The sequence below is a fragment of the Macaca thibetana genome, chromosome 5, assembly GCF_024542745.1.
Source record: "Macaca thibetana thibetana isolate TM-01 chromosome 5, ASM2454274v1, whole genome shotgun sequence".
NCBI classification, from domain to species: domain Eukaryota; kingdom Metazoa; phylum Chordata; class Mammalia; order Primates; family Cercopithecidae; genus Macaca; species Macaca thibetana.
Window position 1 is genome coordinate 92861900 of NC_065582.1, and position 21123 is coordinate 92883022.

Sequence of the window (21123 nt, forward strand, 5' to 3'; positions counted from 1 at the left end):
CATTATGTGTGCTTTTATTTCTTCTCTTCAATGTTGGTGTACATTCAATCACTTATCAGCACTTTTCATTCTAACCACTCTCAGGGTGAAAAAATGGACTATAAACCAAAATAACAGGACAATTCATTACCAAATGTGTTAATTTTTAAACACCTTTTTTTTACTTCATTAAAGAAAAGTAGACTTCTGTTACCACAGCGATTTGATTAATTCTGCTGAGAGTAGCAAGATTCTCAGATATTCTCTTGTAATTGTGAAATATATAAATCTAAATAAAAATATAAAAATTCGATAAACCCTGTGTGTAGCATATAAGTGTGTTTTAAAGAGAAATAATAAAATGAACATATATATATATATATATATATATATATTCTCTAAAAGAAAAAATATCTTTAAAGCTTTCTCTAGGTCCCTTCCCAAACGCTTTATCCCACTGCTTCCCCAACTCTTCCAAGAAGTAAACACTATGGTGAATTTTGTTGATTATCCCCTCTAGGCTATAGAGGACAATGAATGAGCACAAACTCACTGAGCCAGGCTAACTGAGCTAGGCTCAGAAACTTGTGAGCTAGGCTGCTAGATTTAAGTCCTGGATCTCCTACTTTATAATTGTGTGACTTAGAGGCTGTTGCTTAATCTCTCTGTATGTCATTTCCTATATTTAAATGGGAATCATAATATTAGTTAAGAATATATTCAACAAAATTGTATTTTGTTGAAAGTGTCTGCCACATAGTGCTTTAGATATATTTCTATTATTTTGCCTTTCTACTTAGTTTAACCTATTTGTATGAATATCTATAAAAATATATGCCCTCACTCCAGTAATCCCAGCACTTTGGGAGGCCAAGGCAGGCGGATCACGAGGTCAGGAGAGCGAGACCATCCTGGCTAACATGGTGAAACCCTGTCTCAACTAAAGATACAAAAAATTAGCCAGGCGTGGTGGCGGGCGCCTGTAGTCCCAGCTACTCGGGAGGCTGAGGCAGGGAGGCGGAGCTTGTAGTGAGCCGAGATCGCACCACTGCACTCCAGACTGGGTGGCAGAGCAAGACTGTGTCTCACAAAAAAAAAATATATATATATATATATGTGTGTGTGTGTGCGCGCGCACACGCACACGTATATACATGTATATACATACGTATATATACTATATACATTTTTATATGTATTCCTGAATTTTGGCTGGTTTTGACATTTACAGATAAGGGATTATACTGTTATCAAGTAGAGCTTGCTTTTACCTTTCAAAATAAATTTTTGATAGTCTTTCAATATGTGTGATTGTTTGGTTTATTCATTTTTTGCTGTCATATAATATTCCACTGTATAAATACATGACTATTATTCTTTCTTTTGTTGATAAATGCTTGGACTATATCTACATTTTTATATTACAAACAGTAGTACTCAGACCATTTCATGTCAATATCTTGACAAAATGTGTACATGTGGAATGGTAAACATCATCTATCAATTTCCTCTCAATTAATGTAGAACATTATGAGTTACTGAGTAACAGTTCTTTTTTGTATTTAAATCCTTATGTATTGATCATCTATAGAAATATTTCTCCACATAAATCAATATTTAAGAAAAAAAACTACCACCTTGTGAAGAGTTATGAATTTTCAATTTGCTTTTCATCAATCCTATTTTATTTTTATAAAAATGACTGAGGAAGTCACAATTAAAGTGTAATTATTGGGTTAGCCAGCCACAAAATATATTTTGAATGTATTGAACAACTTTAACCTTCATGAAGGACCAACTTTTAATTAACACCCAAATCACTCAAATGCTCCTAAATTTTTGTGTCTGCATAGCTAAAACTTAGTGAATGGTTACAGTGTTTAATGAATGAATCTATTAAGAACTTATCAATAACACGGATAAATGTTTTATTTGCTTTACTAACAGCCTGTAGAACAAAAAGCTTTCGATATCTTTGACTAAATTAATGGGCTAGTATCTGATATATAGACAGCAAGTGGTTTAATCATTACAACAGATGATTCTGAGTTTAGAGCTATAGGTTTAAATTCTTTTGAGATTTTTTTCTTAGCCCTATCATTAGCATACATCGATTGCTCTGATTGGCTAATCATTTAATTAGGAAATAGATAACCTTTGTTACAAAACTGGTTCAGTACATAGTTTTCAAACTTCGGGAGAGAATTAGTAGTCAATTTTGTGTAAATATAACCTTGAGATTTAATGTTTTTTTCAATAGAAGTTATTAAAAAATTAATTCTAATATAAATATATAAAACACCTAAATACACAAAATATTGTTATTAGTGAAATAAAATATCTGATTGGAAAACTTGAAACAGCCAGAGATACATGTTGGTTGATTGTGTTTATTATGTATTTGAGCCCTTTATTAAAATCCATCTGTATAACAAAAGTCTGTTTTCTAGAATACTTTAAACTAACGAATGATAACTAATCCTATTGCTCGCGTGTAGAAATGTTCTGAGATACAATGAGAAAGGCCTTAAGAGACATTGGTTCACAGAACAATTAAACTATCATATGTATTCCCTAAGGAACTTCTTCTATTACAAATAATACTGACATAAGAGGAGGGATTGAACATTCTGGTTAAATAATAATGGACGATACAAAATGTAATGCTGTATAGGTATGAATAAGACATAAGGAAATTGTTTCAAAGGCCAGCCCAATGGCTCTTTGATACAAACCCAGGGGCCCTTCCCTTTCCAATGAGCTCAATTAGCCCTCTGCTCCATGACATCACAAAGTAACTGGTTTAAACTGTGCTTCAAGAGCCTTTTATATACAAAAATTAAACGAGCCTGTCTCATTTAATTTCAGTTAATGTAAGTGAGCTTCCGAAACTGAATTGCTCAGTTATAACACCGAGCTTGAAGCCAGACTGGCTGATTAATTCCTAGCTGTTTGAAGTACTTTCTTCTCTTATCTTGAGCTATGCAGGCCTTACTACAGCCTGAGGAGAGCTGAGCCTAAGTCTATGGGAGAATTTTGTTCCCTCTCCACAGAGAGGAATGGAGACCAGATAAGCACTGTGGCATAAAACTGAAAACAACCAAAAACTTGTTGCCAATTTTGAGAAACGTGTGGGATGTAGGGCTGATTAGAGAAACCAAAATGTCCATAATATAGCATCCTTCTATCTGATTTTCAATTCACTGGTACACTGTGCAATTTTAATTGAAAATTACTATTGCCTAGAAACTGACATTACCCTAAAGTTGTCCTAGTTAGTTCCAGTTGAGGTTTTTACATAAAATAAGCATTAGCAGCATGAGAAAGGAAGGGAGAGGCTGAATATGGTGAGTCATTAGGGCAACAATTAGGACACTTTCCCAAATTTTACTGTATAACCTTTAGAAATCCTCAGATAATCTGCTTTGCTATTCCCAGGAGAGTTCTTTGATGATCTTCAAAGCAAAATATGCCTCAAGATGAACTTCCTAAAAACATCATGGTGTATCTTCCAGCTTGCGATGAAAAAGCATTGGCTTTTAGGAGGTAATTTAGTGACTACCCCCAAAGTTTCCCCCCCGCACACACACACATAGTCACCCCCTGCTCCCGTCTCACACATACTTTTCACATCTTGAGTGCATCTTTTGTTCTAAATAGATGTTGCGATACATGGTGGTGTATTAGTCTGTTCTCACATTACTATAAAGAAATATCTGAGACTGGGTTGGGCACGGTGACTCACTCCTGTAATCCCAGCACTTTGGGAGGCTGAGGCGGGTGGATCATGAGGTCAGGAGATCGAGACTAGCCTGGTCAACATGGTGAAACCTTGTCTCTCCTAAAAATACAAAAATTGGCCACACATACCTGTAGTCCCAGCTACTTAAGAGGCTGAGGCAGGAAAACCACTTGAACCCGGGCAGCGGAGATTGCAGTGAGCTGAGATCATGCCATTGTACTCCAGCGTGGGTGACAGAGTAAGACTCCAATTAAAAAAAAAAAAAATCAGAGCCCATAATAACTCATTCACTATCACAAGAACAGCATGGGGGAGACTGCCCCCATGATTTAATCACCTCCCTCCCTCCACAGTGGGGATTACAGGTCCCTCCCTCAACAGGTGGGGATTACAATTCAAGATGAGATTTGGGTGGGGCACAGAGCCAAACCATATCATTCTGCCCCTGGCCCCTCCCTCCCCTGGTCTCTCATGTCCTCACATTTCAAAACAGAATCATGCCTTCCCAACAGTCTCCCAATGTCTTAACTCATTCCAGCATTAACCCAAAAAATTCATAGTCCAAAGTCTCATCTGAGACAAGGCAAGTCCCTTCTGCCTGTGAGCCTGTAAAGTAATAAACAAGTTAGTTCCTTCCAAGATGCAATAGGGGTACAGACACTGGGTAAATACACCCTTTCCAAATAGGAGAAATTTGCCAAAACCAAGGGGATAGGCCCCATGCAAGTCCAAAATCCAGGGAGCCAGTTATCAAATCTTAAGTTTGAAAAATTATCTCCTTCACTTCCATGTCTAGCATCTGGGCATGCTGATGCAAGGGGTGGGCTCCCATGGCCTTGGGTGGCTCCTTCATGGGCTGGCATTTACTGCCTATGTCTTTACTAGGCACACAGTGCAAGCTGTTGGTGGATCTGCCATTTTGGGTTTTGGAGGGCTGTGACCCTCTTCTCACTACTTCACTAGGCAATATCCCAGTGAGGACTCTGTGTGAGGGCTCCAACCCCACATTTCTCTTGGATAAACGTTTTCCCTGTACTCTCACACTTCTCTTTTCCTTGCCTGCCACCATGGAAGACGTGCCTGCTTCACCTTCCACCATGATTGTAAGTTTCCTGAGGCCTCCCTGGCCATGTGGAACTGTGAGTCAATTAAAACTCTTTCCTTTATAAATTATCCAGTCTGAAGTATTTCTTTATAGCAGTATGAGAACAAACTAATACAGCAGACTAAGGAGGAAACTTGAGACTATGTAAGCTTTCTTCCTTCCCTCCATTTAGCAATGCTGCCAGGCCGAAGCAACCAAAATGAACCATACAGCTACTGTCAGTAGAGAGCCCTATGGGGCTGAAGACTTGAACAGCAAACCAGACAACTGCCAGGGAGTCCATCAGAATGGTTTCAGCATCAGAGAGAGCATAACTATTAAAATAAAGCTGGCTCGAAGGAATGTTCCTTTCCATCGCCTGTGATGTTTGCTGAAATAAACATCTGAAGCACTGTAACAAAATAAGAAAACAAAATACGCAAGGATATAAAACAAACAGCAGAACCATTCTTTCAACCACTCTTCCCACCCTGTAAAGAACTTGAAGCTGCAGTAAATCCAGATAGTCGCTGTGCAAAAAGCCAAATATATAAGTTCACTATAGACATTTTTCTTATTTCCTGATCAGCAATGTACTTTCTCATTTTGAGAAATTTTCATAAATCTGATGAGATGCTATGTGATATCATATCAAACTTCCTATAAAAGTACTTCTAGAATGATGCTCACCATAGCAACTGAACACTCCAATTGTGTTATCTGAATGTGGGCTATATGGGGAAGAGAACATTTCTCTCATCTTTATTTCAGGATTGTGTAAGGTTAAAATAGTAATGGTTAGAAAACTATATATATATATGGATTGTGATACTTGGAGATTAGCATCAACTTATGAGAAAGAATGTATTTTATGTCACTCCTTAGTAATACACCAATAGTTTAAGAATTCATGTTCATGGAAGAAAATTCTTTACTTAAGGAATTCTGTCCTAGGAGGACATACAAATTATGATAAAGTGAAGAGTAAATACCTAAATAATCTGATATCAAAAATTTTGAAGTGACACAATATAATTGTAACGTGAAACTGTATTCACAATTAAATGTTCAAAATCTTGAAATTTCTCTGTTTCATAAACACAAAAACCATAATCATGAATTATATTTATAAATTAATGAGACTAATTTATCTATGGTTCATTAGTTAATTTTAAAGTTATTTTCTGAAACTTTTAAAAAATTATTTGATGGTTAGAAAATGTATATAATAATCATAATTAGTATTTATTTGGCATCCACTGTGTACAGGTGCCTTACCAAATGGTCTCGTTTGATGACAACACTATTAGAAGAAAGCTATTTGATTCTGTTTTTAGAAACTGAAGACTTGAACAGCAAACCAGACCATTGCGGGGGAGCCCATCAGAATGGTTTCAGCATCAGAGAGAGCAAAACTATTAAACTATTATGGTGCTGATAGAATAAATAACACATCCAAAGTCACATGTGTAGTTAAAGCCAAAGCCTGAAATTTCCTCTCCCAGTTCCTTTCATTATAACCTTCTTTATATTCATCCATTTATTTCTCTTCCTGCTATTGCACCCTCATCTCCTCCTTATTTTTTCCTTTCTTCTGTTGCACTAATTACTCCGTAGCATTCTGTTGAGATTAAACCAAAAAATTTTTGTCTCCAAAAGCACAAGATTACAGATGATGCCATCTCTAGTAAAGGGTACACTTTCCCAGGGATTTCAGAGATGCTTTTCTTCTAATTTCAAAAGGATAAAGCAAAATGACAACTTGTACCTGAAACCTAATCCAAATGTATGTTCTCCATGGCTAACCTTCATTGGAGGCAGTTTTTCCTTCCAAAACCTCTTTTGGTCTTATGATTACTACAGGAAATAAGTAATATTTTGGGTTTGAAACCATTCTCAATATGAATTTTATAGCTTTAAGTCATTAAAGCCAATACAATTATAATTTTTGGTATTAATTATGAAATAAGGAATTACTGTATTTTGTAAGTTTCCTTATAAAATAACAAGGTGGTTATAATGTTTTATAATACAGCAGTGAGTGTAATACTGCAGGATTTACCTGTCAACTTGTAGGATTACATAAATGTGTCTTTCATTTATGTTACTAAAAAAATCTATCACAGTGAGGGTTTTTGGTTCTGGAAATAAATTTTAATCAACTTAGCAACATAAGTAAAGCAAGTTAGATACCACTGTAGAGTTTAGGCCAATATTTTCTCTCTTTCTTTCATATCCTTGGCTAGTATAAAAACCTCAAGGGAAATTAGACCAAGAATGGTTTCTGTAAAAACTTCTGGAGCTTCTCACAGAGAACCAAGTAATATCTTGAGTAAACCATGGGCTCTGATTTTTTTTTTCCTGGCCAGAAACAATTCTCATGTTAGTAAACTAAACCAAAGTGACTCGCTAATGACTTCACATATGTAGTTTGTTATGTTTCTTTTTTCTTTTGCTGACCCATCTACCATGTTCAGCAAATACATGTTTCATTAGATGTGTAGATCACAAGGAATAATGATGTTGAAGTAGCATAGTGTATTTATAATTTTGTTTAATCAATCAGTCAACAGTGTTTTTGTATTAGCTATCTTCCTGACATTTAGAATTTCCCTTTGATCGTTTGTCTGATGTATGAAATACTAGAATTATTGGAAATCTTTTGTGCTATTTGAGGGTTAACGTTATGATTCAAATTAGGTCATTTCTTATCTTTTGACTTAAAACACACAGAATAATCCCAGGAAGAATTCCTCAGAAAGCCTGAAAGAGTAAGGGCCATCTAAATTTCAGGCTTCAAATTTGAGTAGAATGTTCACGAACTTCAAAAAGCAGAAGATACAACATTAAGTCATTTTAAAGCTTAATTATGTATTTATTATTATTTATCTAGAAGTCATTTAAAAGGTATGTTTTATAATTTGATGTTTTCACAATACTAAATTATTTTCTCATATTATTGAGTGCATTACAAGCGGTGCATGTGTGTAGTGTGTGTGTGTGTTCTTGGATTTTTTTTACATTTAACTTGTCCTATGTGCTTGAAGAAAGCACCAATTATAGTCTTTGGAGTTGTATTATCCTGTAAAAAAGTCATATATATATATATATATATATATATATATATACACACACACACATATAAATACATACATGTGTGTGTGTATACACACACACACACACACACACATACAGGTGGGGCTGTATGGGAAGGTATATGGATGAAACAAGGTTGGCCAAGGTTGATAACTTTTGAAGCTAGATGATGGGTACAAGGAAGTTCATTATACTATTTGCTCTTCTTTTTATTTGTATAACACTAACACTAAGAAATTTCACATGATATTGGCAAAAATGATCCCATATCCCTAATTCCAAGTTGTAATGATTTCAGCCTCCTAGATGCTCAAATAATTCTTACATGCTTTCATTTTATATATGCACACATACATAGAAAGAAAAAATGCTTTCTTATTTATTTTTTCTATCTCCTTTAAAAACCCTATTTAACACATAGTTAACCATATTCTATGTGGTTCTATTTGCTATACCAAATCACTGCTATTTTTGTAACCATACGATTATTTCTGATTTTTCTCAAAGAGTTTATGCTCAGAATTCAGGTAATTTTCTTGTATGTTCTTTAGTAGTTCCTCAAAGAGTTCTCTTGGCTCTTATCTGTGCTTATCAAGTCATAAAGCCTGCTGGACAAATTTACAGTAGGTCAGGCAGTGTCACTGAAATGTTTTCCTCATGATATATAATCTTGTTCTTATTGCAGAGCAATCACATGTTTCAGAAAAAGGAATTCCTTGTTCCAGCCAGTTGCCCATTATGGTTCATTATTTAAGACTAAACTTTGTCACTTCAATCAAAATACTCAACTATAAAATTTTCTTGATAGAACATTACTGTCCTTCTGAAAAATTCAAAGGGCTCAATAATATCTCATGGTATTGATTTAATATGGTCTTTCATGTCATTACAGTATGCCAGTTATTACTTTCGTTTCAGTCCTGTTCAGGTTGGGGCAGGGCAAGTTAATATATGTAGCTGCGCTCACATTTTCAAACAGAAGAATCCTAGGTTGAAAAGCTGATTAAAACTTTGCCCCCCTGGAAGAGCATCTAAAGTGAGTGAATGTCTCACAAAGATGAGTATGTTTCCACGAATGGCACACAGGCCTCAACAAGCATGAGTACCAGCTGATGGTGCAGCAAAACCAGAGTTGGACTCCACAGGAATCAGGCACTGAAAACCATGGGGTTTGAAAAGAGCCTCTGGTGGTAATTTCTAGACAAAAGGCACAAACAGCTTGTAATGTCCTCATTACCTTCAAAACAAAGCATGTTGTTAAATGTGCCAGAGGACTTACCACTTTTCCATAGACATTGTGGTGCAGAATTTCCCTCTTTAAGTCATGCAGTTAACATGCATCACCACCTTTAAAGAGAAAGAAATATAAGAGGATATTAGTCACACATTTCTGGTTATGTAGTAATTTCTTAGAACATCAAATTCCCCAGATGATTTCATCATCCTAATGTAAAGATTTTATGGAATGTTAGATGATATAACTATAAGAAGGTCTCCCTAATAAATCTTAGAATACTTTTATAACTTGATTATTTATTTTATACATTTATCACTATATATTTGTTTTGCTTTGTGTTTTATTTTTGTTGTTGCTTTAATTTTGATCTACCCTGATTTTCAGCTTAGAACTTCACTGTAGATTTTAATGGTGCTGTTTTCATTTTATAAAGCCTTTCCTTAAGATGTAAATGTTAAGTGTTTAGCCTATTCATTCTTAGAAAAGTAGTTAGTTTCTCAGACTAAGGCTTTCTGGGATATGCATTATAGGTAGATATTTGGGGAAAAACGATGTATAAATTTTCTTATTTATGAATCATTTTATGTTTGTTAAATGCATAACCTACTAATTCTATATTTTAGGAATTCATTATCTTTATTTATAGTAGACACTTATCCAGTACAGACTATAGCATAATTAAATAATGTGTTTTCCAATATTGTCTCTATTTTAGGTTAATGAAATATTTCACTGTGAATTAGACATTAAAATTGTATTTTAGTGCTTCCCAACTCACAAAATTTATCTTATTTTTAATAACCTTAAAAACCATATTGTAGAATGACTAAAAGCTAATAGGACACCTAAACCATTATCTACAGCACAGGCATTACATGCAATATATTTTATTTAATTTCAGTTTCTAATAGCTTTAAAATTATTGATGTATATATTTATTAATTTTTAGGTATAAAATTTATTAAATTTTAGGCATGAACATTGAAGATAAATTATAAATACATATACTCATTTTGATATCTTTAATAATATTTATCAACCAGTTATATTTTCTCTGAATCTGGCTTTATTTATTGTTATAAGAAATATTTATTTAATTTGCGTGATAATCAGTTGACCTATAGAAAGTGGGCATAGCAAATTCGTTTTGATAGAAAATTTTCAGAATATTATTTTCCTGATCTGCCTACATGCTTATTCTGTCAAGAAAGTAAAATAATTTACTTCCATATATTTGAAGTAAACTGTGCTAATGTAAACCATAAACAGGCTGCTTTGTAGGTATCAGTAAGAGAATACTGACTTTCTATTTAGAAATAAATCTTACAAATTGACATTGTTTTAAGAAAAAAATATCTGTTGTGTTATTAGTTGCCTCAAAAAGATACTGACTGCTGCATATAGACTTTGCCATTATCATAATGACAGTATTCTAGTAATTATTTAATAGAATTATGATTTTGTTATACAAGAAATTTTATCACTTTATACTAAATACATTTGTTTCAGTACTACATGCTAAATGGTTTCATATTTTAGAAACTATACTTTCAGCAAGTTAAGCAAGAAAAATAGTCAACACTTTTTATTTATTCACTCATTCAACCAGTATCACCATTAAGCCACAATCCGCTAGACACTGTGCTAGTAAGTCCCTGAGTGCTCAGTGCTAAGAAGAATAGATAATACCATTGAGAAAAGACAGTACCAATGTTCTGTGATACAGGAAAAAATCAATCAAGTATAATTTTTTAAAAAGAGATAGGGAAATAGAGGGAAGGAGGTGAGATAATGTTAAGGAGGTGAGCTAATGTTTCGATGAGGAAATGCGGCAACTAAGCAAAGGGTCAGAAAAAGAGCAATTCTGGACAGAGTGAACAGCCTGTGCAAAGCTCTAAGTTAAAATATATCTTTGCATATTTCCGGAACTGAGAGAAGACCAAGATAGAGAAGAGTAAGTGAGGTAAAAAGAAGCACAAAATCAGGTTGGAGAAGTGGGTGTATTGAAAATCTTAAATTCAATCATTGTTATTGTTGCTGCTGTTGTAATTTTTATACCTGTGTACCTACTTCCATCATCATTTTATAATTTTTCTTAAAAAAGAAATTAATAATATCCTTTCTTATTCTAGTTTCCTGGAGTAGAACATCAAGATTCAGAAAGACGTTGTGAGCAATGTGTTTTTTTCTGAAGAAAGACATAGGTTACTTTGATGGCTCGACTCTCACCAAGTATCAAACTGATCACCTAAAACTTTAGCAGCTGATGCTTAGCACCATGGTCTACAAAGCTTGTGTCTTTTACAAAAAACTTTCAATATAAGTTCTTAGACACATGTTTATTTGGTGATTGCTTTCTCCTTCAGCTTCTGGAATTCTGATTGCTTTTTCATTACTCTTCTCATATTGAAAGACCACTGTACATTGGTTACTTGTTTATATGTTTTTATGTTTGTTTAGAACAACTTAGAAAGGACTTATTAGATGCTGTTTTCCTTCTGGGAATTAACTTAATATGACTATAATGAAGTCAATTATATAAGTTGGCTTTGGAGGGTCACTGTCCCTTCTAATGTCAAGGAAAAGAAACCTATCAAAAATGTCACTGAGGACACTATAGCTGCTTCCTCATTTGCTTTCCACATGTTCACACCTTTCCTGTTTGACAATATCCGCATTTAGTTAATTAAAAAATCTATTTTGCTTACAAATATATTAATTTCTGTTTACTCTAAACCTTTAACTAGAATGCATAGCACCTCACAATTTGATCTGAAACGATGTCTCTCAGCTTTAAAGATCACCAGTCCTTTCTTACACACCATATATCCATATCACATTGAATGAAGAGGCAGTCTTTATGGAATTTTGTAGAATGGCTTTGAAAATCCTATCAACTCAGACATCTAAGGAAGACAGCAGGGAATCATTTTGTGTGGTGTCAAAGACTGGCCTCTTGTGAGCAATTCAGTTTATCAAAGGTCTCATTCTGAAAGGCTTAGGTTCACTATGTCTTATATTAGGTCCTGGTAAATGCATTATTAATTAACCATCAGCACAGGACCCAATACAAGGCTCTACATCACACAAGAGTGTGGGCTCTAGAAATGGACAGGCTGTATAATTGTATTTCCCGCCCCCTCCCAACCTTTTCCACTAGAATATAAGCTGTATGAAGACATGAAGTGTTTCTGTCTGCTTCACAACATCAAGCAAGGTGACTTTTAACAGTGCCAAGAGAAAATTCAGCATATTTAAAATTATAGTGTATTTTTCCATTCATGTTACAGGATAGTTTTATGGTATAAGTAAGTGACTGATAAGGTAGCTGCACAAATTTTGCAGGGACCAAGTTGGTCTGCCATGTTCAATACACAAAATATACTTAATGATCCAAGATGGCTGCTTGAGCTCCAGCTACTATGTTTACATTTCAGTCAACAGAAGGAGCAAGAGAGGAAGAAAGGTTATCACCCTCTTTTGAAACAAGGTACCCGAAAGCAGTACACAACACTTTTGCTAATATCAGTCAAAATTTAACCACATGGCCACATTTGGCTATAAAGAGAAGCTAGGAAATGTCTTTCCTCCTGGAGGTTATAAGCGCAGCTAAAGCCCAGAAAATACATTACTAAGAGGAGACAAATATTTAACACTGTTTCCCCTCATTTGTCACAGTATATAGCATATACATATATCAATTGAGTTAATATCCTGTTGAATTTATGTCTCTGGTCAATCAAGCATGTTATCTTATTAAAACTTCACACCAATCTTCTAAATGATGCATTATTCCAACCATTTTAGAGGAAACAAAACAGAAGCCCAGAACATGTAAGAGACTTGCCCAGAATCATGCCCTGAAGTAGTATTACAGGTCCTAGCACTGAACCTTAAAGACATTCCTTGTGTCTCAAGGGTAATGACAGTCTTTTATAGCCTTCCATAGACTCTGGCAGGGAAACTGATGTTTTTTGGCTGTCCCTATTGCACATGGATGGACACTGCTTCCAAGAAACCTATGTTTATGTTTGCTTTGTCCTGCCCTCTTTGGCCTGCCGGTTTGCCAACTTGGTGCTATCAACTGCTTCTGCACCTGTGCAGGTTTACAAAAATTTTTTGCCGAATTGAATGGAAGATTTGAAACACATAGATAGAGGTGGTTGAAGGATAATGATGATGATGCTGGCTGCTTAGGTGCAGATCTGTGATTCATGCTAACTCTCTTATCAGAATATAGGTTGGACACAAATTTATAATATCTATAATACTTATTAAATAACTACAATTATGTTAAAGAGAAATACTGAACTTAGAAGAGTTACCTAACGAGAGCCGCTAAAACCAAGATCATCTTCCTAAGACCTAAGGTTATACAGAGGAGAAGTTGTAACTCTGAGATTCCATTATGTCACTTAGTTTATTGAGCCATCTGGCTGCCTTAGTTTCCACCCAGTACTTGAAATATGTGTTTATAGAAATAAATATGAAACTGTAACTAAAGTAATATGAAAGCTGCAAATGTAAAAACATGGTTCTGACAAATAAAAAAGTCTACATTCTAAAAGTAATTAGTTACTCTGTTAGCATCAGCCTCTGATGTTATAGCTCATAACCTTTTTGCAAACATGTACATTTTTTGTATCTATCATTGTTGTAAGAAGTTCGTTAATTTTTAAGTGTCTTACTAGTGAATATATTACTTGTCTTTTCCTCTAAATCAACACTTTCCATTGTCCCTTGAGTAAATATTTTTGAAATGAAAATCAATAAAATGACTTCCTATTCAGCTATCCAAGTGTTTTAAATGAGGTTTTCTCTTCGGGCAAAAGACTCTAAGTGTGGTCATGTATTTTTTTAGAATTGAAATTTCAAATTGCTATGGTAGAGTTGTTTTTTGTTTGTTTGTTTTATCTGGTTTTAAGAAACTAAACTGAAACCTCTATTTTATTAACTTCAGTTTCTAACAGGGTGCTTTGATAGGAGAGAGTTCTGTTTTCCATATTTCAGTGTACTATATTTGTAATTCGGTGCTAAACAGTAATAGTAACATTGATAATAATAGTAATGATAATAATATCAGCCAAGATTGGCCAACATGTGGAGACCCCACACCAACAACACATAGACACACACACACACACACACACACACACGTTTGTGCTATCTTCATAGCCATCTACTAATGGCTACTTTTGAATGTTGTTAGTCTTCTACTTATACAGAAAACTGTGTGCTTCAATGAACCAGTCTTCTAATCTACTGAAAAAATGAAAAGACCTTGGAAACTCTCTTTTCATAGGTGAAGTAGAGGTGCTTTTTTAGTACCATATGGCAGCTGTAGACATATTTATGGCTGAATAATGCTCTACCACATGGTAGAGTGGTATAAAAAATGTGAGTAAGTGATGACTTCTTCCCTGAAAAAGTTTATGGTCTATAAAAAGAATATAAACAGATACATTAAAATATAAAAAAGTAAATATATTTTGTAACTGCTTTCAGATATAATGGAAGAACCATTAGTAACATTTATTCAGCATTCAGTGCAGAGAAGGAGCAACACTTTTTAATGTCAAGAGACATAAGAGGAACAGTACAAATTAGATACCAAGTATATATAAAAAGAAACCTTAGTACATCAAAATCTAGATTGTGTCTAAAGAATTCAACAAACTGGGTTGAGCAAAGTTAAAGATCCTTTTATTGTAAGTCTTCTCAGAGCTGATAATATACTAATTTGCACCATATAACTCTGAAGGGACAATTTAATTTGAAGCGGTTCTCCCCTCCCCCTCCCCAACCCCCTTTTTATATAGGAGGGTTGAGGCGATTGCTCTACAGATTAGCAAAACTCCAAAAGACTGTGAAAGAAGATTTGCTCCTTTTTCTCTTCAAAAATGTTATCAATTCAATATTTTAAAAGTATAAGTATTTATTTTGACACACTTCATAAATTCATCTTATCTTTTAAGATTTTGTAATAGTATTACATTGTAATAGTATTATGCTTTCTAAAAAAAATTTACTGAGGTAAAATATACATATAAAAGTAATCATATTTTTCATTTTTAAGTGTATACTTCAATGGTAATAATTATATTTATATTCTTTCTATCCTTTCATGCCACCTCCTGCCACCCTTCCTGGCCTCTGGTACCCACCAGTCTGTGCTCTATCTTCATGAGATCCAATTTTTAAGTTCCCACATATGAGTGAAAACAAGCATTATTGATCTTTCTGTGTTTGGCTTATTTCATTTAACATCATGACCCCAGTTTCATTCATGTTGCTGTAAATGACAGTATTTCATTCTTTTTTTATGGCCGAATGATATTCTATCATATATATATACATTTTTAATCCATTCATCCATTGATGAATACTTAGGTTGATTCCATATTTTGGTTATGGCAAATGGGGCTACAATGAGCATAAGGGTGTAGATACTTCCTGACCATATTATTTTCCTTGCTTTTGGATGTATGCTCAGTAGTGGAACTATGGATCATATGGTAGTTCTATCTTTAGTTTTTTTTTTTTTTTTTGAGAAAACTTCATACTGGTCTCCACAGTGGCAGTAGGAATTATCATGTCCATCAACAGTGTATAAGTGTTCCCCTTTCTCCACATCCTCACCAGCATCTCTTTCTGCCTGTCTTTTTGATACGAGCCATTTTAACTGGGGTGAGATGATATCACATTTTGTCACATACTCGTTGGCCATGAGTATGTTTTATTTTTGAGAAATGTCTGTTCAACCCATCTGTTCATTTTAAAAATCAGATTATTTGCTTTTTCTCCTATTGGGTTATTTCAGCTCCTTATGTAATCTAATTATTAATCTCTTGTCAGATGAGTAGTTTGCAAATATTTTCTTCCATTCTGTGGGTTGTCTCTTCACTTCGTTGATTGTTTCGTTTGCTGTGCAGAAGCTTTGTAGCTCCATGTAGTCCCATTTATCTATATTTGCTTTGGTTGCTTGTGCTTTTGAGGTCTCACACACACAAAAATAGTTGCCAAGACCAATGTCCTCAACTATTTTCCCAATGCTTTCTTCTAGTACTTTAATGGTTTCAGATCTTACACTTAAGTCTTTAATTCATTTCAACTTGGTTTTTATGTATGGTGAGACAGAGGGGTCTAGTTTCATTCTTCTGTATACAATTTTCCAGTTTTTCCCAGAACAATTTATTGAAAAGACTATTCCTTCCCCGTTGTATGTTCTTGATGCCTTTGTCACAGATGAGTTGGCTGTAAATGTGTCAATTTATATCTGAGATCTATTTTCTGTTCTATTAATCTAAGTGTTTGTTTTTATGCTAGTACCATGCTGTTTGGGTTACCATAGCTTTGTAGTAAATTTTAAAGTCAGGTAATGTGATGCCTCCAGTTTTGTTCTTTTTGCTCAGGATTGCTTTGGCTATTCTGGGTGTTTGTGGTTCCATACATATTTTAGGATTTTTTGTTTAATTTCTGTGAAGAATATTATTGATACTTTGATGGGGTTCCATTGAATCTGTACGTTGCTTTGGGAAGTATTGAGACATGAGAATAGGGAACTGTGGTAACCAAGGGTTAAGGCAGAAGCAAAAGAAGAGCAGGTGCAGCAGTTCTAGGCAAGAGTGGGCAGATACAGGCCACACCTTCACTCCTGTGAAGACACAGACAACAAGACAGAAGTTTCCACTTCAGTCTCTGATTGACCACAGGCCTTCATAAGTTGCAACTAATTGGAGGATTCAAAACAGCCTCTAGTGGTGCTGCCGGATTCTTTTGGCTTAATAAAAACCCTAATGGTGGAGAAGGGTCCTTGCGCTGCAAGCTCCAGCGCACTCCCGCTCTGTGAATTGTACTTTCATTTTTTCAGTAAACCTGCACCTTTTTTTCTCTTTCCTTTTGCTGTTTTGTCTTTCACTGCTTTGTTCTTTTGTTTCTTTGTGCGTTTTGTTCAATTATTTGTTCAACATGCCCAGAACCTGGACAACTCACAGTAAAGACCTTCCATCAGGTAACAACATCGCCAATTTAACGATATTCATTCTTCTAATCCATAGCATAAAATATATTTCCATTTTTTGTGTGTCCTCTTCCATTTCTTTCACCAAAGTTTTATAGTTTACTAAGGATAGAAATTTTACTTCTTTGGTTAGATTGATTCCTAGGTATTTTATATTTTTTGTAGTTATTGTAAATGGGATTGGTTTCTTGATTTCTCTTTTCATATTGTTTGCTATTAGCACATATAAATGCTTATGAGTTTTGTATGTTAATTTTGTATCATGCAACTTTAATGAATGTATCAGTTCTGTTTTTTTTCTAGGTATAAGATTATGTTTCCTATGAACAAATGCTAATTTGACTTCTTCCTTTCCAATGTGGATGCCTTTTATTTATTTTTTCTCTTGCCTAATTACTCTCACCAGCACTTCTAGTGTTTTGTTGAATAAAAGTGGTGAAAGTAGGCATTCTTGTTTTGTTCCAATCCTTAGAGGAAAGACTTCAAAATTGTCCCATTCAGCATTATGTTAGCTGTGGGTCTGCCATATATGACCTCTATTATTTTGAGGTATGTTTCTTCCATACCCATTATGATGAGGGTTTTTGATCAAAAAAGGATATTAGAAATTTATATGAGCTTTTATCTTTAAATTTTTATTTTCTAATTTTATAACTAAAAGATTATAGATATTTTAAGTTTATGACAGCCCAAATAATATGAATTTAGAACATGTTATCTTTAGGAGAGAAACAACAATCTTCCCCATAGAATAACTAATAGAAAGTAAAACAGAAGGTGTGAGAGAGTAAAATATAAAAAAACACATACACACATGTTTTCAGTAGTGTCTGTGTTGTATTATGTTTATTCCTTTATCTTAAGGACTATATGTTGTATTATATTTATTCTTTTACCTTAAGGACTGTATGTCATATTTATATTTATTCCTTACCTTAAGGACTGTCTAAAGGCAAATATTTAAATTACATGAAGAGCATAATTTTATGTAAAATATCCTAAAGTTGACTCATAGACATGTGGCAGACATTTGCATTATGTGAACTTTTTAAAAATTGGATTTAATTTGGCCTATATATTTTTCTCTTCGCTGATGGAGTAACTTTTTGAAGCTAATTCCCTTTTTATTTTATGATTTATGAGTCATCCAATTTCACCCAAGTTTTCCTTCATAAAATATTTTCATGAACATATACATAGCAGGAAATTACAGAAATGGCCCAAATTATGAATTATTGCTCGCACATATTTTAAGGCCAACTTTGAAAAGGAATCATCAATGAAGCTTTATGTATCATCAACAAATGCTAAGGAATTACCTATTTCTATCAAATCTTGATCTCCCTGTTAAATTTAAATCACAGATTTCCAACATCCACCATTGCCCCACCCTACCAGGCCAGTGGTTTTCAACTGGAATGAATCTGTTCGCTCAGGGAATATTTGGCAATGTGTGGAAACATTTTTTATTATCAAAACTGGGCAACTAGCAGAGGCATACTATTGGCATCTACTTGATTGAGGCTAGAAGTGCTGTTCATGCCCCCAACAAAGACTAATCTGGTCCAGACATCAACACAGCAGCCAATGTTGTGAAAATCTGCCCTGGACAATACTAGCTGGATATACCAGGGTCATCTCAAATGCACAACTAAGATCAAAGTCATCATTTCTCCTCTCCTCCCAACAAACTCTGCTCCACGTTTTTCTGACAGTCCTCGAATCACCTATTAAGATTTAAAACCATAAACTCAATCATGAGACCTGTCTCCATGTTTGAATAAAATTCCTTTCAGATCAGATTCAACCACTGCAACAGCTCTCATATGCGTCTTTCATTCCCTCCTTTCAGAGACACTCATTGTCCAGTTGTGGACTATGCCATAACTTTTCTAACTCATCCTTCCCCCACGCTCCCTAGAACTCCTTATTTTTCTTCCTTTATATTTATGCCTAAAAAACTAAGCAAATTGTGTTACCTTCTCAAGATTATACAATGTTTACATGTTGTCTAAATTACAAAAGATGAAAGATGAAACCTTTAATTTTAATATCCTTTTTCCCACTTCAGTCTTCACTTTGACCACTTTTTGATCTGTAATATTCACCTCAGCTAAAACGATCTGTGTATGTTATTATGAAACTATAATTTTATATTATAATTATAATATAAATATAAATTATAATTTTATATTTAAAAACTATAATTTTGCACAGAAAATGTTTTGAACAGAAAAATTTGTTTGTATATTTAGCTATCTGGACTTCTATTTCATCTACATTTTCCAACTGGCAAAATTCTCCTAACATTTAAAGACCATCACCCAGTTGACATGGGTGAAATAAATTTCTTTCTTCTTAGCACTTTTGTAGCACTTTCTCATTCTTATTTTATTATATATAAACATTCTCCTTTATTTTATTGATATACTCTTATTCATTTTCTATCCTTTCTCTAGCATAAGCCTTTCAAATATGGCATTTTTAAATTAAACTTTTATTTTTGAGAAAAGTATAGATTCAAATGCATTTTAAGAAAAAATACAAAATGATTCCATGTATCCTTTACACAGTTTGCAAATAACAAAACTTTGCAAAATTATAATACAATATCACAACCAGGACGTTGATATTGATAGAATATACCAATCTCACATTGGCCCAGTTTTATTGTATTCATTTTTGTTTATATTTTGTTCCTTAAATTTTAACAAATATGTAGCCATGTATCCATCACCAGAATAAAGATACATAACAGTTCCAGCATCCCAACAATCCTTCATGTTGTCTTTTATACCCACATTGACTTCCTTTGGGCCCTCCCCTATCTGCTCACCCCATGCACACACATACTTTTCTCTAAACCCTAGCAATCGCTAATGTGTTCTCCATTTTTTCTAACTTTGTTTTCCCAAAAGTGTTATAGAAATAGAATTATAGACTATGTAAACTTTTGGAATTGGCTTTTTCACTTAGAATTTCTGGAGATTTATCTAAGTTATTAAGCAGATAAACGGTCTATTCCTCTTTATTGTTGAGTAGTCTTCCATGGTATGTATATACCACTGTTCAGTTTAAGTATTCTTCCATTGAAGGACATTTCAGTTGTTTCTGATTGTGGGGTAATATTAATAATGTTACTATAAACATTGGTGTAAATATTTTTGTATGATCACAGTTATCAATTTCTCCGGACTAAGTGCCCAGAAGTAAATTGTTGGTTCATATAATTGTATTTTTTGTCATATGATGAATTGTATTGTATTTTATAATCTGATAATTGCTTATTTTTATGAGAAACTAACATGTGTTTCATTGTGACTGTACCATTTTACATTCCCATCAGGAATGTATGATCCAGTTGATACAGCTTCTCTTGATGTTCTCCACATTTGGTGCTGTCACTATATTTTTATTTTAACCATTCTGATAGGTGTATAGGGATCTCTTGGTGGTTTTAATTTGCATTTCCCTAATGGTTAATGGCATTGAACATATTTTTATGTGCTTATTTGCCATCTTTATATCCTCCTGAGTGAAATGTCTGTTTGTATCTTCTGACCATTTTCTAAATTGTGTTATTGGGTTTTTTTAATGTTAAGTTTTGAAAGCTCATTATGGATTCTAGATAGCAGTCCTTTTTGGACACGTGGTTTGTAAATATTTTTTGCCAGCTTATAGTTTGTCTTTTCATCTTGTTAACAGTCTTTCACAGAACATTTTTTATTTATTTTAATGAGGTCCATTTAATTCATTTTTCCTTCTATCAGTTGTGCACTTGGTATTAAGTCTGAGAACGCTTTGCATATACTTAGACTCTGAAGATATTCTCTTTTGTTTTTTATGTAAAAATTTTATAATTGCAGATTTCCCATTTAAGTTAATTATCAATTTTGGGTAATTTTTGGATAAGGTGTTAAGTTTAGGTCAAGGTTCAATTTTTTTTTTTTTTTTTTTTTTTTTTA